This window comes from Protopterus annectens, chromosome 2.part1, assembly GCF_019279795.1.
Source record: "Protopterus annectens isolate FY-2018-M chromosome 2.part1, PAN1.0, whole genome shotgun sequence".
NCBI lineage: Eukaryota > Metazoa > Chordata > Ceratodontiformes > Protopteridae > Protopterus > Protopterus annectens.
The window spans coordinates 884,045,868-884,069,575 of NC_056729.1; positions in this window are offsets into that span (position 1 = coordinate 884,045,868).

The following is a 23,708-nucleotide window of genomic DNA, read 5'->3' on the forward strand; positions in this document are numbered from 1 at the left end:
ACCCATGCAAGAATGCCATAATGAAATGCTGAAATCACGGTTCCATTGCTTGGACACATCTGGTGGAACCTTGCACTACTCTTCAGACACATGTGCCCACATCTTCATAGTATGTGCCATGCTACATAATATGATCCTGCGGAAACAACTGCAGCAGGGACAAAATGGTGAAGGCCCTCATAGACCACCACAATTGCCAAGGCCATCACAGGCACAGAGGGATTCAGACCACGAACACCCTGTGCCAGCCCCAGTAGGCAGACGGAGGCATGCCCAATATGCCTATACCTTGGCAAAGAGGGAACGTATAGCACATAGTCTGACAGTCTAGGCCCCTACGGACTGACACACCTCTCCACCTGCACACACAGTAAAATGAATAGCACACACACATGACCACCTGTAAATTGTAATGTATAGGTGGCCTACTGTGTGAATCCTACATAGGCAGCCCTCAAACATTGTACACACAACAGCTATTGCAACAAGGAATGTCAACACCTGAACAGTACATGCACCTATCAGCATATGTTGTTGCTGTGTGTATAGGTTCCTAGGTACATCGGTAGGTACATGCCCGATTGTCAGAGGCCATACACCAAAAGAGGCAAACAGTGTCTGCTGTCGCCACAACATCGAGTAACCAACTGTCACTCAGTGGAGCAGAGGCAATCATGGGATCACATGTGTGTAAGCACTGCTCTCCACACACTCTGCATGGATTCCTTGCTGCGTTAATAAGGGGCTCCACATAATGTAATCATGAATGTCGTGTCAAGGCATGGGGTGTACCCATGACAGGTATCCGTCACCCCAGCATGCTCCACCTACGGTCATTTGAAGGTGTAGCACATTATCGTGTGTGGCTCACTGTGATATACATACCCACTGCTGGAGCACATCCACTAAACATCACATGGACATACCATTAATTGGACTCATCCATATGTAAACTAACTGAGTTACCCATGTGATTGCAGTATGGAGTAACAGCCGTAGTATACTCCACATACAAAACGCCATAACAGGTGTACAAATCCCAGATGCTCAAGTGGTAAATGCAGTGACCGTCGTGCATGTTCCTGGTCCCACATCCTGCAAGGGATGTAACGTAATCCTGAAGGCACGAATAATGCATGTCGGATGCAGGTCATCAGATCATGTTTAGCACACGTTAGTGGGAATATGCATTGCCCAGTGCTGGTAAGCGTTGTTTAAATATGACTATACTGATATGTGAGAAACAGGACTAAGCTTCTCTGAATATCACGCAGATCACAGTCAATGATATCCAGAACAGCTGAAATCAGCATTATTCACCCCTGTACTAATAGTGTCTGCTCTGAAGGGTAAAACGACCACTGCCAGGAGTAGAACACGCAATCATGTATACAATCACCTAACACTATGGTAGCCAAGATTTACCTACGGCAGATGTGTAATGTGACAGGTTCAAACACAAATGTGCGGAGTCCAGGAAACAGTATACACCAACAAGTACACAATGAAAGGTGTATTCTGCCTGTCACTCTCTGTCAGATATATATATATATATATATATATATATATATATATATATATATATATATATATATAAAATACAGATAGAAAGGGTGATAGAGAGATATATGTTGATATATACGGATTCACCGATATCTTCAAATATATAGATAGGTCAATGACATGTACACAACCATGGAGGTACAAATAAATAGGATACCGCCAACTATGGAATGTGTCACATACCGACACGCATAACCACAAGGCTGAAAGACCGAATGAACACAGTACCGGAACACTAGAACCGCGGGTAATATTATCATGATATGAAGGGACATTTAGATACCGCTGCAGGTGTTGCAGTCCACGTAGGTACTGTGTTCAACTGTGTTTGTGATTGCCGTAGTCTGTGTATGTGTGTTGAGGGTGCTGTATGTGTGTCCGTGTGACTGTAATGTGTGTGTGTCTGCATCATGTGTCTGTTAGTGCCAACTCGGAGGTAGATCATTACGGTAGGTGTGGTTATAGCTAGCCGTAGGCATACGGGTACCACCTGTCCCACATTAGGAGGGACAGCCCCTTTTTGGGCAGTTATGTCCTGACATAAAACATTAAAAAGGGCAAATGTCCGAGATTGTAGGACATTATTATGTCCCATATATTATGTAATAGTTGCATTAAATAGTTATGCCTGTATGTAAGAAATGTAAATGTCACATGCAATATGATAAGTAGCCAAAGTCCTACAACAATAAGTATGTATTGAGGATAAAAGTATGTGCTATCCTGTGTACTGACCGTGGGTATGTGTTGGCCTGTAAATACCGATGTGTGTCCTGCAAGTGTCCCACAATGGCCATTTGAAAAGGTGGCAACCCATGCCAAAGAGGTTCAGTTACCAACACAACTGCAATGAGTGCAAATATCTGGGACAGAAATACATGGGACAGCTGTCATTTAGCAACATCCCTTTACATATCGCTGTAATTCCGGAGGTATGGAAGTATCAACCTCACCTGCATACTATATAGAAACCAATTAACAACGGCCCAATGTATATGCCCGTAACAAAAGTCTACTAACTGATAGGTCTTTAATTAGGGAAGGAGCCCACACACATATATGGAATATGTAGAAATGCAAGCCCCACATACCTGTATATGCTACGTACACCCACCTACATCCCCCACACACAAAACTATAGCAATACAGACTGTAATTACAGCAAAAACTTCCAGTCAGTCAATTACATCTGCAGAAGCATTAACATACCTTGTGAGAGACACATTTTAAAGGCACCATGTGAAATCGTAGCCATTGTATAATGGAACAAACGGCAATGTTACAGGTTTTGTTTGCAATAGTCCCTTATCAGAGGGTCGGGATGACAGTTACACTTACATGTAGAACCACATACTCTAGCCATCACACACAATCCACAGAGGACATGAATCCAAACTATCCGTGTCTCTACACATAGCAGTTGCAATTACACACAACAAAACACAATACAGGCCATCTCACCGAAGGTAGGGCAAATGGGCAACGCCCAAGTGGAGAATTCAATTATACCCCACTGTTGCCGCATAATTGGCGAATGGAGTAGCTGCACAACTGACGTGCAAGTAATAATTTACTCAGGAACACCGATTGGCGGCAGGAAACCACATGTTACAGGTATTGACGTATATAAGGATGACTTGCCAGACATTCAAACCATATGCTCATACCATAGAACTGTTTAAACAGTGTAAGAGAGATAGTTACGAAAATCTGGAACCATAACAAGGTATGTAGAACACTCAGTATGTAAGTGTATGTATAGCCTGTTTTGTATTAATTATGTTAGTGTACGAATAGCCTGTTTTGTATTAATTAAAAGTGTCTGCAATGCATAAAGTGGGAAAAGGTATTATGTAGTGATGTCTTGCTGAGCATAGTAACGCTTGTAGAAATTGTGTGCCCTGCAGTGGGCCACAAGGTAAATATCACAGACACCACAAGGGATGCTACATGAGGGCTTTAAACAGAACAATTCCATACAACCCGCCGTCAGTGGTAGGGTATGTCCAACAAGTACATGCCATAGCAGGGGATAGTATATGTTGATATACTGTCACAGTAGGCATGTGTATGGGCATATAACAACAATGATATGTCTAAGGTGGTCCCGCTGTGCAAGTATGCTTTGCATTATGGGATAATATGTAAAATATGTGTAATGTACAGTATTGTAGGTAGATATGTCAGATATTCTACACAGCATAACAGGCATATCATGCATACCAAAGGTATCTATTGGCATGTACAATATACAATAACAGGATACATATGGCTTGTAGTCACGGGACACTGTAACAGCATGATAGCTAATCTAAATGGAAGAGCTACTCAATTAACCATGCACAAAGGACATGTAATAGCTTCACAGGTTTATAGTGGGGTACTATGCAGTCTGGCAAGTCTATGTGTAAGCCCAACTACAGTGTTTACACCAGCGGCACCTCTCCAGGGTAGCGTCCTGTCTGTGAACAGCAGAGCCATGTGTTACCTGCACCGCTACAAAGTACAGCCAGTGCAGTGATCCCTGGTGTACATGCGTGTCTCCCATCCACCAAGTGAGGTATCACATGAACAGTGCTACTGAGTGTCTCTGCGTGATGTACATAGGAATCATGTTCCAAAGCATGGTGAGTGTCTGGTTTGGGAATGTAACCCTCAAGCACATCCCACTCATCATTGCGTGTGTGCACATATCCATGAGCATGTTGTTCACAGTGGCTTTTGCTTATGTCACTTATGTGAAGTATATCCATGAATATTGTTGTGGACATGGGCCCTGTCTGTTCAGCAGAGGTCACCCCTGAGTATGTAGTCTGCAAATGTGTACAGACGTGGTGCCCGTAGTTCTGCCACATATGTCAACCATCGGAGTTCAATAGACGTCATGGCGTGTTAATGTTGTGGTATGTAAAGCCGTAGCTGTTCTGTAAGGTACACCCTAAATGGGGTGTTGTACCCTTGAATGTGTGTATACGTCTGGAGTTCAGAGGTACAATGGGTGCCTATGTTCCAGCTACAAACCCAGTACAGATTAGTGTGGCCACGTAGAAGGATATTCACACCACAGTGGCAATATGGTTATCAAAGGAGTGGGTGTGACATACGTGTGTACTACGATCACGTACAATGTGACATGTATGTAGGGGACTACCACCTATGTGATAGTCAGTGGGTGAATGGTGTAATGCAAAGGGGATGTTCATGCACCTTGTGTCATGCAGCTTGAGGCCATGATATTGATATCAGGTATCTGTCACAGTGACACCCTTATGGAGGGAGTCAGTATCAGCTGGTGGATCAATCATGGTGCTTTGTATGCAGTTGTTTGAAAAGCTAGTCAGGGAAAGTCCCTCTGTACTAGCCTGTACCTCAGGGAAGCATATACTGAACATGAGGGGCCCTATGACTGAGGATTGTGGTACGCCAAGTGTAACTAAAATACAGGAGGTACTATGGTATGCTACCCTCATTGTGTGTGTCCTGTCCATGAGTCACTTTGCATAACATCCCGAGACATAGGGGTCGATGTGCAAGTGGATGTGTATGTTGTCAATACCAGAATGGAAAGCCAATGAGAGGACAATGTAGGCTGTGTGGACCCCCTTACCGTCATCAACTACCCTGGTAACTGTATCAAAGGAGTCCACCAGGTGTAGGAGCCATACTTTGGCCCTAACAAGTCCAACCTGGGTGGCATCAAAGGACCGGAGCCCACCAATGTCTCTGTGAATTACTTCCATGATGATGTGCTCCATAGCCTTGCAGAACAGTCCAGTCAGGTGTATAGGGCAATAGTCCCTCTCGAGAATTGTGGCGCCACCTGTGTGGAGTGTGATAACTGTTTCTGTGTGCCATTCAGGGGCAACAATGTCTGATACAAGGCTATTACTGAATATGGTGGCCAAGTGGGGAAACATGTCGTTCAGAGGTTTGTGTAAATCACAGCCTGGGATGTTGGATGGTCACATGGAGTCAGTGTTCCAGACCTTATAGAGTGCTGGTTAGTACTGTGTAGTTGTGACTGCAGGGACACCGCAATACTCCTGCAAGGATTGTGGCCCTGTAGGGAGTGAGAAGGTGTAATGTTAGCATTGAACCCATCCGCCAGCATGTTACCAACATCACTTGGTTCTGTAATGTTCCTGTGTAACTGTTGTATGTCAGAGCAGATGTGGGTATTGCCATTGACTACTGACAAACCTCCATAATGCCTTGTGGTACACCCTGGAATGTGTTGCAGTAATGTTTACGTAGCTAGGTTCGGAGTATGTGATGAGGGATCCCGTAGCCCTACTGAGGCTGACCAGTGAGCTACCCCACCCATGGGATTGTACTCCACTTTGCAACAGCCTCCGCATGTTGTTGTAAATTATGTCCATGGAACTGGACCCCCCCAGAGTGGCGTCTGTTATCTGGTGGGTACCATCATGGCTCTGTGTGGAATAGCATGATCCATGCAGTCATGTATGTGCTAATGAAGTGCACTGGGGTATGTTTCAGCATTTGTATGTGCATTGTCCATCTGCACGGGTGTCATGACGTTAATTAATACTGTCCTAAGACATCTGTAGTAGGCATTGTAGTACTCTTGTACTGTGTATGCAGTGAAGGGTGTGTTGCCGGGATGTGGATAACAAGGGTGATTAGCATATGTTCGCAATCCACCAATGAGTTGAAAACCCCAGGTGTGGAACACCAGTCACATGTTGGTAGTGTTCATGTCTAGGATATTGTTGGTCTTGGAGGTGGTGTGTATGGGTTGATCCAGCCGAGTGGAGGTTATGAATCCCAGACAGCATTGGCCTAATGTGTTGGTACATGAGTGGCTATCCCAGTTAAGTGTGGGGTAGTGTCAGTCTCACATCAGTAGTACATGTCTGAACCCTACTGTCCAGTACACCAAGAAATGAGGTCTGGTAACTGTGGGGTATGTTGTTGAATCCGTAGCATGTTACAATGTGTATAGCAGTTCTGGCCATAGTTAGTTGCACATGGAGCACCTCTGATGCATTGTGCTAAGTAACTAGCCAGGATGTGTGTACAGCATAGTGGAATATGGGAACACCTCAGCCGTGGGTGTGCCAGTCCAGGTTACATGACTGAAAGGTGTGGTCTGTGTATAACCTGTCATTGCAGTTGTGCTCTGCAGAGCCTAGAGGCAGGTCCCAGTCACTGCAGAGATATTGAAGTGGTCCATTATAAGGAGTGCCTTGCCTGCGTGCTTCAGAGATGAAGATGTCAAGCATTGCATCACATGACCCCATGTTTTTCTTGCCTGTTCCCATTCTGGTGGTGAATGTTATTGGAAACTGTGCAAGGCAGGCAGTATAGAAGCAGCAAGAGCCTTACATGTTATCTGTACACCCAGGGCTGACAGGTGCAGGTCATCTGTGCCAAAGCATCATGTTTTGTTGACCATGTCAGTCAAAGCGGACAGATACCAGATGCTTGTGGAAATACAGCAGAAGCATAGGCAACTGTTGAAGTGACACAGTCAGTCATTGTACAGTGGTATCAGGTTCGGATGAATGCATAATGCTCCCCAGGGCTTGGCCCATACCTTCAGGGCTACAAGACCGGTGAGCTATTGCATGTCCCTGCACACGTAGTCTGTGAAGTTGCATCCCAGGGCAGTCACACTAACATGGAGAATGACAGTCAAATTGTACCTGGTGAGGTGTGGCATGGGTGCATAGATTATGTTGCAGAACCAGTTACCCGACAGCAAGATGTAAGCGACAATCGCCTTGTGTAGCCTGCTGAGTGGGACATCAGGGTGACTGCCTACAGAGTCACCAATGACTGGTGTGTTGTGTATGTTATAACACCCCATTGGCTGTATGTGATGGGCACACATTAGTCTGTGGGCTATAAGTTATTGTTGTTGTGTTTGGTGATGGGGGCTGCCTTTGGTGCCTACACAGAGTATGGAGAGGTACTGCACAAGTTGTACTCGTATGTGTGGCCTGTGGTGGTGGAGATCTTGTGAGACTATGTGATGAGTGGGGTGTGTTGCAAATGTTACACATCCCCACATGATTGTCAGGTTCAGTCAGGGTTGGTGACAGCATTACCCCCAGCATGGCTGCATATGTGCATCTCCCACAGGCTGTAGTGTCGTATGTTGGGAGGTGAGCATTGACTGTGTACATGAGACAATTGCTCTATTAACCTCACTGAAACAGTAGGTACTGGCAAGCCCAATACCAACAAGGAACCACACCACAAAAGAAACCTCCCACTGCTTGGTACGATAAAGGCTGTCCTCCACCACAAATACGAAAATAGAACTAGAAATAACTGAAAGATGATGATGATGATCAAAAACCAAAGTCTTTATTTGCTGGACACACAACAGATTGAGCGCACTTTCGTCTCTTATCGTGAGACTTCCACAGAATCTACTGTTAATACAAGTGTTCTGTTGAAATACTCTCATAATGACCAATTATTTACCATGGTAATAATTATTGGCAGTTCTAAGTAAATTAAACAACCCTTCATATAAAAAAAAATCTGCTTGTAAATTGCATATAATAAAACCACATATTGTCAATGAAATATTATACATAAAACATACATATCTATTTAACCATATACATATCTAAAAAAATATTTTTAATACATATATATATATATATATATATATATATATATATATATATATATATATATGTGTGTGTGTGTGTGTGTGTGTTAAATTATATAATTGTTGAATAAATATTGTGTAAATATGAAAATATATATAAAAACATTTGTAGTATCTAACATGACATAAAAAATCTACTTAACATAAAGATTTTGAAGGCAGGTAAACCTATGCCATTAATAGCCTATTATACACACACATGATGAAGCATAAAAGAAACTTATGTGTATGTAACCACTTTTGTAAAATATTGTATTGTTTAAAATACTCAACTAGTACTATATTAATAAATCTAATTATTCCAGTTACTTAAAATACATATGGATGTGACACAATATAATTATTACCATGGTAAATAATCTGTGATGGAGGACAGCCTTTATCGTACCAAACAGTGGGAGGTTACAATTGCTCTATTGCCACATGTACACCATATTCATCATATAGACAGGCAATAGCACTGTTACGTGACAGTTGGACATGCCTGTATATCCAACCATGTCTCACAAGATATGTGAGTTACGTGTGTACAACAGCTGTTGTACTGTAAGCAAGCTGGAAATGTAGGGACAGACAATGTAATTGTGAAAATGGTGTGGAATGGGTGCTATATTAATCAGTAGCTCATGAAGTGCTCACAAGTTCTGAACAAGTGCTGAGCATGAAAATATAATACAAATAGGGTGTTGGATAATATCAACCCACAAGTGGTGAGGACAGTCATAATTGGTGGCACCGCGCTATTACCCTGCTGAGTATGGTCTGCAAGTCCATGAACCATTATCAATGTAGATGTTAGCAGTACAGATGTAGATGACAGTACGGATGTTTGACTACATGTACCTTCGTATGTCACAGGAGTGTTCTACCAGTGGCCTGTTGACAGAATCAACACTACAAAAGCTGCCAGAGTGACATGTGCATATCACACCAGTGCCAGCTACAGTAAAACAGGGTTAATGTGTTGTACTCCCCCCTCACTGTAGCCCATACCACATAGACAAATGCGAGGCATCTGTGTATGTAAGGATGTGAATGGCCATGACCTATGAGCAATAGCTGTCTCAGTGTTGTGAAAAACATACAGAATGGGCTTTGTGGATGAGGTGTGTGACATATGTGCACATTCTGGCAGATGATATCAGCATTATCTCAGCATTGTCACCGCTAGGTGAATATCCCCGTACCCATTAACTACCACCTAGGCTGCGGTCAACATTATGGACACTGTGTAAGGGATGGTGCTGATCAGTTCACCTCCCTGAGTTGGTGACGTCTCCAGGCCTCTTAGGTAGTCATACGAGGTACCCATGTCATGACAGGGTGCCATCCATGAGAATGGAGATCATTGGAAAGGCATACTCAGCACTCGGGTGACCAATATTAGATCACATATCACCTTTAAGGGGTATTGGCCATGCATGGATGGGCGATACCAGCCTTCACAATCCTCACCTCCACTATGCAGCATGCTGGCTACCTTGCATAAAGACATGTGCTACACTATGATGTTGGACATGCTACATGTACATATCCTGATCTGAAAGACATATGTCATGGACAGCCACTGTCCTACTACTAGGATCACCACATGCTGGACAGATCCCTGTGCCATACATGTGACATACTCCCGCCATACCATGCAACCCCGTCCATCAAAGCTGCACATGTCATCTCTGTCATACATGGTGTGATGACCGCATGGTTGATGTATCAACTGTCTGGATCAGTAATGTGGCACTGATGCACCTCACGGTGGCAAAATCACTATTGGATACAGCTAGGAATCCTTGCCCGTACATGCTGTAGTTGATAACCATCCCTGCGAATGACGTCCGACTAGCCATTGTCAAATGTCTATCACATCTGCAACACAGGCGATCCGTGGCAGGATTTTGAACAGCTGTACAGTGCCGTGTCGATGTATATGGCAAAACACATGCATGTAAAGGTTTCCATGCGTATGTGTGCATTGTCACTGCTCAAGTCCATTAAGGCAGTGTATGTGTTGATATGTGACATATACACAGCATCAAGGTCAACAGCATTACCGTGGACACATACAGGTGTGTGCTGATAGGTAAGGACACCAGTGCAGGCAAACAGACATGCCCACATCAAGACAGCATTCACATGGAGTATGAACAATGTAATGAGGTGACACACATATATGGTGATGATATCCAATGCATAACGGGTGTTACATGTGTGTGACACAAACATGTCAGTCATGTCAGTGTCATGATGATTTGCAAAGATAACTGTGCAGATGTACTAGATTTACTAGAAATGTATGTGCAGCAGTATCTCTGTACATCTCTGATACTGTGACCTGTCACCATCATTATGTCTTACAGATAATGCCTCATTCACGCCTGCCAGTGTACAGCCACCAGGAGGATGATGTCCTCATCCCGTACCTCCATGAGAACTACGAGGTGTTGTTCAGCCATGTGCCACAGCATGCTCAGCAGCGTGAGGACCTGTGGCAGGATCTCCGCAGGAGGGTTAATGATGTGGGTGGCCATAACCGCACCTATCAGCAGGTGCACAGACACTGCATGGACTTGATATGACATGCAAAACAGCATGCCACTGCAATCGCCAGGGAACAAGGTGGAACAGGTGGTGGGCCACCAACCCAGCCCCCACTCACACACATTGAGGAGCTACTGGCCAGTCTGGGGACACCCTCAGAACAGCATCCACAAACACTAGCTGCCATCGTGGAGGTGGGTGTCTCCCAACCAATGAGCCTGGAGTTGCCTGGTAAGTCAGTACTGCACATATGACTATTATATCTCATTTAGTTGCATGTGTCACTGTACATTATGCAATGTAACATCATATGCAAGGTATGTTGACACACATGCTGCATACTACAGTATGCTACCCTGTGTATGCACACATGTGCATACTATATGCTATTGTACAGGTGAATGTGTTAACATGCACAGTGCACCTTGTGGCTGTCATACAGTCATGGATAATGTTCAAACTGCTGTGTCACCCCTATACAGGTACCTCTGGCGTGCCGCACAGACATCAGTCCATTGCAGGTGAGACTGTCATCAGTATCAGGCATGTTAAAGCATAGATCTATTCGCCATGTGGTCAGTTAACACTTGTACACTTGATGTTCAGTCCATTCACGATATACAGGTTGCATCACCCATCATTCACACTGGTTATTCATGTGCAATATATACAAATGAAGTGATACACTGACATAAAACCACAGTATCGATCATTGCTACATGTGTGGACAGCTGTGCATACAACGGTGGAGGTGTTGTACAATGTAGGCATATGTACTATACATTGGAACAACACGTGTGGTACACAAACAGTACCACACAGTGAGCTGGGATATGGGCAGCCCGCAGGAGTCACCATTGTGTTATATGCCCCTGCAATGGGTGCACACATTGTGATGTGCCATCTGACATGTCCCCGACATGTAGTGTTCTGGCTGCAATATTGTCACACTATCCAATAACACATACCCCACATACCAAACATACATTGTCTGCATAGCCCTGTGGATGGTGACATATCTGACATCTATGGGTGTATGTCACATGGGACAACACAGACATGTGAGATAGATGGCCAGCACAAACATTTGGCCAACACATGTTCACACATGGCCATGGGGGATGGCCAGAGACATGAAGCCACACAGTAGATGTGATGTGTATACACCCTGTTGCACATTGTCCACACATGGTCCAATTATAGCCTTAGTTGACTGATTATACAGTTGATGTGGTACACTGGACATCCTAAAAGCCTGTGCACAGGTAGTGGAGATGCCACTTAAGTCTACCATATAAGATGTGTTGAACATCACGACTGTGTCATAGCATGACACTAGTCACCTGTACAGCTTCCACAGACATTGACACCACATCAAGCCACAGATACTGTACATTTCCCTTGCTGCTGTAGGACATCACCGTTAGCTGTGCACCTCGTGTGTGTGATACATCAATGTCATGTGGGACATGGTGAATTGACACGTCTGCCATGTGTGGACATGGTTGTCAGGCAGCTAAGACTCTGTAGTAGTTGTGCAGGGGTGTCATCTGTAGGTCTTCCAGTGACCTGTCACATGACACAGCATGGCTTGGTGTGTATACACCTCAGCATCATGGGTCATAATCCACAGTTATGTCATGGGTATGCATGCAGTTATGGCTATGCAATGTGTGCATATTATGCACTGTATAGCAATATAGATGCCTCATGATGCCATGCAATGGCACAGTGTCTGTACTTCACACTGTATAGCAATGTAGACGGCTCACACTAACCTTCCATGCTCATGCACATTTGCTAAACATGCATTCTATCTGTAGGGCATGCAGACAACACTGCAATGTGATGCCCATTACGATGCTGTACATGTGTCAGGACTCCATTGTGTCAGACATGTATGCATGTTAATGCACACGTCAGCAGATTACATGTCAAGGTCACGTCAGCCATGTGTACTGTTAACCTGTTCTGGTCCACATGGTGTATCATGGGGATGCATGCTTACTACCATGATTGTGTGAACTGCATGGCTACTGATATGACACCTGCTTGCTGTAGTGTGCACCCCAGAGAGGTATGCTAACTAACACTATTAATATCTGAGCTGCATGCCATCTGCTGTATCACATGCATGCTGCATGCCGTCTGTCAAATCACATGCATTGTGTGTCTGTGTCTGTGTCTGTGTGTGTGTCTATTGTAATTTAGAGTCTTTCTTTGCATTCACAGGTGATGTAGGTGCGTTACCCTCCTGAGGTTCATCTGATGTTAGTGTCCCCACAGATAGTAGCAGTGATGAATATATGCATGAGTTACAGGCAGGGTTGTCAGGGGCTGAATCTGTGCCAATGGTTGCCATCCCAGCTATGTCCCCCTCTTCCCCACACACAGTTCTGCTGCCAACACATACCGCCTCACCAGTGGCCATAGAGGAAGGACAGTCAGCATCTGTTAGCGTGGAACAGGAATGTGTGGTGGCTACAGAAAGTGTGTCTCTACACCATGGTGTCAGTGTAATGACTGCAGATGTGCCACACAGGCATGTGGCTGGTGCTGCTCATAGGAGGACCTTTGGCAGACATGCACCTGCAGGACAGAGCGCAGCAGCTGGTATCACCAGACGCATGTTCCAGACTGTAATGGCAGCACAGGCATTTGCTGAATGGCAGAACAGAGAAGGGCAGAGGCTGCAGAGGGCTGCTATCCGTACTCTAAATGACAACATCCAGGCATTGGCAAATGCTCAACAGCAGATTGCTGATATTCTGGACAGGTGATTGGGTGACATGGTCGGAATCCTTGACCATGGCATGGAAATCCGCAAGTGTGAGCTGTCTGTGCTGGAACATCTGGTAGGAGTGAGGCATAGGCCACGTGGATGTAGGCCAGCTAACACCACCTAGTGCAGGTCAACGTGAGCGTACCACCTCACATGGCTGCTCCCATAGTGCCAATAGCAGTAGCATTGCAGCTGGTGCTGCGCTGTCCACACCAGGCCAGAGCAGGCCACGTGGACATGGCCCTGGATGTTCCCTGCTGGGACACGGTTCCAGTGGACATGTGTCGTTGGACAGTAGCCAATCTGTACCTCTGCCTGGTAGTGCCCGTGCAACCCCTGGCAGGCACAGGTCACGAGGCCGTGGCCGGACACAATGAGCTGTACATCCTGGTCTGTACAATCTGGAGCTGTCAATAATACCCCTGTGTAGGCCTCACAAAAGGCAGAACTGTATGCACACATACACACACACAGCAAACACATCTGTAGGGCACCACAACACCCACATGCATACTGAACAGACATGTCCAATCAGATCACCGGCCCTTACCCACACACATGATGTCATCCATTGATGCAGCCTATGCCCCTGGCAAACATTATCAGCCTGTGCATATGATGAAGCCTGTGCCGCATCCCTGTCATCCACACCATCGGCGCAGGGACATGCTCAAATGGTCTGATGCACAGGGTGAACAGAATAGTGAGAGAAGTGTACATTACATTACTTGTGTAAGAATAGTGAGAGAAGTGTATATTACATTAGTTGTGTACTGTTGAAACGCAACAGACATACCATGTAGTACAGGTTTAGCATGCATTGTTATATGTTCACAGTATGTGTCTCGGTAACAACAGTAACAGCATGTTGGTAATGATGCCCTGGTTCCCTCCTTATGGTCTACTTGCATGTGCCTACAGGTAGCAGTGTTTGCAGTCTCCCATGTGTAACTTTGGAGTACTCACAGGCACATATGGCAATATCAGTATGCTATACGTAGCCTCAACCTGACTGTTGGAAAGGCTAACATACCACAGATGTTGACACATATACTGATCCAGAAGCATGTGGGCTGCTTAATAGGCTACAGTGGCTAGAGACCTGCCATCCATACCAGGTCAGATCACAGGTATGTTGACATGGTGCAGGGTTTGTACACAGCGATCTGGCTGATGACAATGTTAGAGGCCACTTGATAGCATGAGGCCTCACTGTGTAGCAGTAATATCTTGTCACATTACAGGAACATGCCCACACTCACAGGGTCAACAACACTATAACGCACACTCCATAGTGTTGAGGTGAGGACCCCTGCCTATGTGGTAATCACCATCACAGTACTGTGCACCCATGATGGGAAACAGAGGAAGAGCATGTACAGGTAGCCAGTACAGCTGAGACCGATGGCATCAACAAGGTAGTAGACTGCATCATCATGAGGGGTTAGGGATCCTGTGTGTTCTGTATGGTAGCATACACCCTCACTCCATGCACCAGACAGCCATACATACATACACACACACACACACACACACACACACACACACACACACACACACACACACACACACACACACACACACACAAACACACTGTGAAGACCACAAATGTCATTCACATATGGATAGCTGATATGTGTGTGATACACACACACCACCCCTGCCTACGTCATGCTTTCCACACTGCAGTATGTACAGATCTCTACAACAATGTACAGGGGTGTGTAACAATTGGGATGTATTCCCCACCATATGTGGCATATATAGTCACACAAGCAAACACACATGGCAGTACTGTGAATGATACACCTGCTATATGATGATATGTCTGACAGACATGCAGCAGTATTGGTTGCATTATGTGTACCAACGTTACCGCTGGCAATTGTGCTGCTATATGCACATGGGAGGATGTAAGTGTTACAGGTGTTAAGTGACTTACAGTCAGTAACACCTGACCGCTGTGTAGGTTTTATGTCTTCACCGTCAAGTAACAGTAACATAGCGTACTGTTTGCACATGTAATGGTAGGATGGCGTGTGATACACCTGTGAGCCATCCCCGGCAAACATCTATCTGCACAGGTGGATCACCACTTTATGTACACACATCCATCCATACCTGATGTACATCCTACCGTACTGTCAGTATTTCACCATATACAGGTGTCAATGACGGGGCTGCATTGCAACTGCATGTTGTAGTTAGGCACAGATGAGTTACATACATCAGCTACTGCACATGCATAGTAGCTGCATGCACATTACAAATTGTACATGTGTGTTGGTCCTACATGCCTGTCATGTAGCCATGTTTGTATGCATTGCAATTGGTGGACATGTGTGATGACATACATAACATATGGACTGTTGTATGATATGATGGGTGTCATGGGTAACTAGTACAGAGGGAATGTGTCCTCGGTCAACATTGCTACCTCATGTACTGTTAGCGTTCAACAGCCATGGACCCACCTTCCATTTGCGTGTCTGTGATTGCTGTAGCCACTTGTCTGTACGGAGGACAGCAAAAGCTATGCTATGTACATATGTGTTGTGTGTGTGGTCCATGCACATATCCACTGCGATTACATGTATGTCATATCCAAACATGTGTGTTCTTTGGTGTACAGCGACAGTCATCTGTTACAGCTGTGTAAGACCCAGGGCCCCTGTTATGTGTAGAGCTGACCTGGTTTTGTACAGTGGTATCATTGCAATGCATATCACATGATGGAACCCTGTCGGTACATGTGTAGTCTGCACAGTTGCTGTAGACCTATGTACAGTCCACTGGTCATGAGTCACACGGAGTTGTGGTAATGTATGGCTGTGTATTGCTGGTCCAACGACATGGTGATGTCTGAGGGCTACATAGTAGACTGCAGTGTGTACCTCTGTGATCTGCACCTGAGACATCTGTGAAGGCTCCTGAGTGTGTACTGGTCAGTACATGTGAGTGGCCTTCATGTAAGTGGGGACAGTAACACCATACTGTGCCCTTCTGTGTTTAGAATCCGTGTGCATGCAAGACGGCCCTTTGCAACTGCTAAGTGTGTGAGCATGCCCAGTATGCCATTGTGTATCATGGACACACAGTACATTCCACACTGCACTCTTCTGTGTTTAGAATCCATGTGCATGCATGACAGCCCTTTGCAACTGCTGCATGTGTGAGCATGCCCAGTATGCCGTTGTGTAGATGGACACACAGTACATTCCAAACTGCGCCCTTCAATGTTTAGAATCCATGTGCATGCAAGATGACCCTTTGCAACTGCTAAGTGTGTGAGCATGCCCAGTACGCCATTGTGTAGATGGACACACAGTACATTCAAAACAGATGTGTGATACTGTGTGGGCATGCCCAGTGACACCTTGTGTCGGTGATGTGCCTCTGTGTATGGGCATGGCCATTGACATCCTGTATAGTGATGGTGGTCATCCAGGCAACAGATGTCCATTTTCCATGTCATAATGGATGCCTACTTTGAACACACTGGTAGATTGTCTTGAAGGGTGTACTGTCTGTGGTGCATCCAGTATCGATGTAGTGTTGTTGTAGTGCTCCATAGATAGGCAGTTGCCCCGATAAGACCACTGCCATGTGTTTGTCTATGTCTACCTTGGGACAGTAATATGCTTTTAGACTGCTCACTTTCTATACATTCCCTATCGGCATCCTTGCCTTTGTGGATGATGTCATCTACCTAGTTGTATGCCTCTGGGAGTGCTGTGCTCAGTAATCTCGGTAGCGCGTTTTGTAACTGCATAATGCTGTAGTGTGATAAGGAAGTTAGGTGCATGTTCGACTCCCAGCCCTGCCAAGTGTGTGTGTGTGTGTGTGTGTGTGTGTGTGTGTGTGTGTTTCCAGCTGCCTGGGGACAGAGTAATGCTTTTAGATGGCTCACACCACATACATTCCCTATCGGCGTCTTTGCCTTTGCGGATGATATCATCCACCTTGAAGTATGCCTCTGGGAGTGCTGTGTTCAGTAATCTCAGTAGCACATTCTGTAACTGCGCAATGCTGTAGTGTGATAAGGTAGTTAGGTGTATGTTCAACTCCCAGCCCTGCCAAGTGTGTGTGTGTGTGTGTGTGTGTGTGTGTGTGTGTGTGTGTGTGTATGTGTTTCCAGTGGGCTGGGGACAGAGTAATGCTTTTAGATGGCTCACACCACATACATTCCCTATCGGCGTCTTTGTCTTTGCAGATTATGTCATCAGTCTAGAAGTATGCCTGTGGGAGTGCGGTGATGCCGGAACTCGGTAGCACATTCTGTTACTGCATAATGCTGTAGTGTGGTAGACTAGACAGGTAGATGCTCGATTCCAGGGCATGGCAGGTGTGTGTTTGGCAGTTATACCGTATGTGTTGGTATCTGTGGTTGGCTAGCTGCAGGATGTGTTCAGTTTGTTTTGTTGCTGACCTATATAGTGTCCACAGCCGGCATATTTTGCCAAGACACTAGGTTGTCAACACATACATTCGCCAATAGGTCTGGTGAGTTACTGTCAGCAGCCCTACTCTTACCCTTGCTATGGTCTGACCCGTGTGACGCAACATATCAGTGGAACATGTAGTTTCCTTTCCATTCCTGTCTAATGCAGTGCTGTCATGTGGTTCACTGTTGTGATATAAATGCCATATCTACATATGTGTGTACATGTATATGTGTGTATGTATATATACATATATATATATATATATATATATATATATATATATATATATATATATATATATATGTCCATGTATATATGTATACACATAATATATGTGATATATGTAGATGTAGAGGTGGACATAGATGTGAACATATGTCTGGGGACATCAGCACTATTTGTGAACATATATCTGGGGACATCAGCACTATTGGCTATTTGTACCAGATGATCTGTACGTGATAACCTGGGATCTATGTATATCTGCCATGGCGTGGTGTTAATGCACATCGTCTGTGGTGTGCAGGGCAACGGGTTGTAGTCGTGTAGACACCGGTTATTTTGTTGCTGGGAAGACCATGGGGCATTGAATATGGTGATGGTAAGGCACCTGTTGCCAGTTGTGTGTGGATCTGAGCAATACTGAGCAATGGTTAATATGTTCGAGGTTTGGTATGGGTCATATAACTATTCATTAGAAGACTATACTATGCAGATGAGGTTGACTATGGTGTATCACATTTATCACCAGGGTGTGCTGCTGGTCCCTGGAGTGTATGTGTGTAGTCAGCCAGGTGCAGGTCTTGAATATAGTTGACAGCATGAGAGGGGGGTCAGGCTTACTGTACGTACATTGCAGAACTGTGCCTCGGGAGTGCTCCTGCCTTAGCTCACCTAAGCTAGGGGTGTGTCTATACCTGCCTGGTGACATTGGGAGGGATGACAGCAGTGGTGGGGTAGTCAGCATGTACAGGTTGCACAAACAGGTGTTGATCAGCACAATCAACTGATGACATGGCCAGTCTGCACATGAACAGTACATTAATGCGAGCAAGCAGCATACACACAGGTTTCGTCCATACTCTACACCACCGGTGTACACCTGCAGGGACATTTCACAACACAGTCTAACCAAATGACATGGGCTGCAGCAGACAACATATACCAACATGTGCAGGAGGCTGGGGCAGTGAGGATGTGTATGCTGCCGAGCAACCCTTACTGGGGTGACATAAGACTTTATAGACCGAGAGTGACTTACCAGTGTCTACATGGGCTGGGGATGTTGGAGCACTATGAGGTGGACAGAGACCTCCTACAGCAGCTTGTTGACCTGTGCCTAACACATCAAACAGGCTGAGGGAAACGCATCACAGTGGATACCATGGGATGTGTTGGCCTAGGTGTACTAGCCACAGGTAACTCACACAGCACAACTGGGGATATCATGGGTATCTCACAGGCATCTGCATCCAGAGTATTGCACCAGTTCACAGATGTCATGTCAACACATGCTAGTGAGCACGTACAGGTCCTCCACACATGTGATTAGTGGACCAGCAATATGCATATGTTCAACCACATGGATGAGTACCCTGGGGTACTGGGTGCTATAGCCTGCACACGTAGCACCACCCAGGGAGCAGGGTAGGGCCTACAGCCAGTGCTGGGGCATACCCTCCAACAGCTGGGCCATATGCGATGGCCAGGGCATGAGATTGAATGTGTGTGCTGTCTGCCCTGGCAGCTATGATGTGTCCGATATATGACATCTGACACAGCTGTAGCACACCAATGCCTATATGGACATCCCCTACAGTCTCCTAGTGGGGGATGCTAGGTAAACACTGGTGTAGTGGCTTATAACACCCATCAGCAATGCACACACACCTGAACACTCACACCATACTGAGGCGGATGCACAGGCAAGACATATACATGTGCATGTGTTTGGGATGCTCGGTTCACAGTTCTGGTATCCGGACACATCTGTTAGGGCTCTGCAGTATTCACAAGCTACATGCATACAGTTTGTTATGGTATTTGCTATGCTACACAATGTTATCCTGCAGTAACAGTTGCAGCAGAAACAGCATGGGGCAGGGCCACACAGCCCAACACCACTGCCAAGGCCTGTACAGGCACAGTGTGACTTGGTGAAGGAACTACCTGAGTAGGGCACAGTCGGCAAAAGCCCGTGCACAGTATGACCTGCCCTTGGCAAAGAGGCAACACAAGGCATATGCACTGACACAGTAAGTACCCATGGATTTCCCCTCTCTAACCCGCACACAGTACAATGGATGCCAAACATGACAGTACCTGTGCTCGGCCATGTATGGGAGGTGCACTGTGTGCATCCGACATAGGCAGCACTCCAGCACCATCCTCAAGTCCGTAACACAACCAGGGTATGTCTATTGACCTAACAAGTGACAGTTGTATTAGAATGTATACTTACCCATTGCTATTTATGTATGTGAGCATACAAGTGACTGTGGTGGCCAAATGTTAGGGCAGCAGACAGTACACATCCATAGTGGCACCGTGACCTCTGTAGCACATGCGGGGGTCACAATGGTAGCCTGTAGTACATAGGGTGTCCTAACCCACTGCAGATTATGGGGTGACCATCATGTGTGTCCGTACAGCCCACACACGTTCCATGCAGCTGGACAGATGTGGACCAATACAGACAAATGATATACGATGGCCTATGGATATGCCCAATGACTGACCCCAACCCCCTATGACACACACAGATGACAGCAGGCCAGACTGTTTGATGTAGGTTGTGTAATAGGACGTCCAACACCACTGTGCTGGTAATTAATGCTGGGAACTGACGTACCCTGGTATCTCTCCAACCAGCAATTTAGGTAGGTCCACACACTGACATGGAGTACCCGGCAGACCAGTACAGTAGCGGCAGATGTGTACAACTGTTGGCTGCGCCCCCCATCACACCTACACATGTGAGAGTCATGTGCACCACCCACGGTGTTGTGTAGGACTGTGGTTGTGGTTGCATGTCCCCCCACGCTATACAGACATGTAGCAACTGTCAATGCCACATGACCATTAGCTACCCTGCAGACACAGCATGTCATCTGTCTGTGTAGAACGGAGGGGTCAGCTACACAATACTATCTGGACATGTGACACATGCAATACAGTTGATCATACTTTGCATGCTCACACACATGACGGTATTGTCAGTCTACAACAAGCGTAACAGTCATACTGAGCATGCTCACACACTGAAACACAGGATGGCCAGGCATGCACACACCAGTGGTCCGCACATATCTGCCAGTACATTGCTATACTGTTGGATGTCTGCGCTGTATGGTGTTTGCGGTCTATTGTCTGTACTTATGCCATGGTCTATTGTTAATTCACATGAGCTATGTGCGCAGGGTACTTCTACCATCACATGTATAGGGCAGTTCTTTGTATGCGGACAGGCCGACGCCTTTGCATACAAACCGGGTAAGGCACAGTCCAGCAGGTGGGAGCTGTTGTGCGTGGGTTTGCACAGTGTTAAGCACTGCTGACCTCTGGTCACAGCACCTAATACATGTTTAGACTCCACATTTCTTTGACAGGGCACTACTGGCATACTTTTAGACAAACACGCTTACAGCCGCCTGCTCTCCGACATTTCCGCTTACATTTGTCACTCACGCTGGGTGTGTGCGATACCTTGTGATGTGTATTACATCGGACTACATGACTACAGTATCGGGTATGTGTAACCATTTTGCGATGGCAGCCATTTGACTGTACGGACTCGGCGGCCTGTCCAGTGACGTAATCATATTATATGCGTGTTCCTCATATGATCTGCTCCCATCTGCCTGATACATGGGAACCGATACTCTGCAATGCTGACATGTGACTAGAGTTTGTTAACGCAGCTGTCTGCTGAGTCATGCTACTGCATACCTACTGTACGTTGACCACCTTTCAGATTGCACAACGGGAGACTGTAGGAGTGACACCTTTCCCACTTTGCATGGGACAGTCCCTCATCACACATCACATGTGACAATACCAGAACTCTCCACCAATCGGGGACACATTTCTGCAGAATCAGGGACAGGTCATGAAAAACAGGGACACTTTTACAAAAGTAGTGCTATTAACTTGACACATTGACAGAAACAGAGCATATGACTTAATACACATATTCTGAAGTAACAGTTGTTTATAACTCTTACTTATTGTCATTAGTCAGTAAGTGTAATTCACCACCTTTCCTTCAACAGCCACTACATTTAGGAGGGATTAAGAAGGACACATTTAGACTTTCAGTCAAACCCAGGGACGTACCTGACATTCAGGGACAGTTGAGTGGTATGGACAATACTCTAGCCATTGCAACTGTTCTGATTAGGGGACCTTCTCATGTTGTAGGTGTCTGTACTGGTTGCTTGTTACAGGTCTTGTATACCTGACACGTCGATATGTCATATGTAGTAGCATAAGCAACTATACTGCTGCTCGACTATGCTTTGATTTGTTCCGATATGTATATTTCTGTACTATGCATGGCTGTAAGTATGTTCTGCCCTGGTACATCTGACAGTTCTACAGAGCAGGTTCCACTTTGGCCGTTCAGACTGGTGGCAGCCCTATAGACCCTATATGTAGAGCTATCACATGTGTCAAGGCAACACATACCCACAGCATACCTCTCAACTGTCCCTGATTTTCAGGGCCGTCCCTGATTTTAACTCAAATTTTAACTCTGTCCCTCTTAATCCCTCGTAAAACTAGTAACATTTTGAGGAAAGGTGGTGAATTACACTTCATGAATAATGACAATAAGTAAGAGTTACAAACTTCTTTTACTTCAGAAAATGTGTATTAATTCATATGCTCTGATTCTGTCAATGTTTCCAGTTAATAGCTCTAATATTTTAAATGTGTCCCTGATTGTCCTTGTGTTTTCTTGACATGTCCGTGATTCTGTTGAAATTTGTCCCCAAATGGCTGAGAGGTCTGACCCACAGCCAGTAGTACACGGACGGCCTCCACGGTTTGCGTACGTTAAGGTTATTCATGTAGCATTATAATTGATAATACTTTTTCCTATTACATGTAGCTGTTACTGATACAACAAATTGATGTCTGACACCACTACACATACTATATAGCCTCCATTCCCAAACTCACAGGCCATGTGCCATAACTGTCATTTTGCAAGACACAACTGCCCAGACGGGTGTGTCCCTCGCAGGTGTACGGGTGTTTAACCTCTTCTATTATGCTATCATCTACCTGAGGTGGTCAGCAACTTATGCACTTTCCGTCAGTAGCAGAACTCACATACCAATGGGTGTGAATGAACACTGTATCAGGAACAATGCATAACACCCTGCGGGACACATTTAGATGATTGGTTCAATTAACCAGACACATTCACAGTCACAGAACATATGTATTCATTCATGTTTGTCGAGGTACATGCCGCTTATGACTCATACATGTTGTCATCTGTCATTACCTGTATTCCGCCACCTGTTCACCTAATATCAGTAGTTCTGGCAGTGTTTAGTTGGACTTTGTTACATTCTGATACGTAACTATGGACATCCATGCTAATCGGGTACACGGCACTGTGTAGGTCTCTATGTATTCCTCGATGGTTTACAAACTATCCGGTAGATGTGCTCTTCAGGTTTGGGAGGTGTAGACGTATGCTATGCCCACATAGGAATATTAA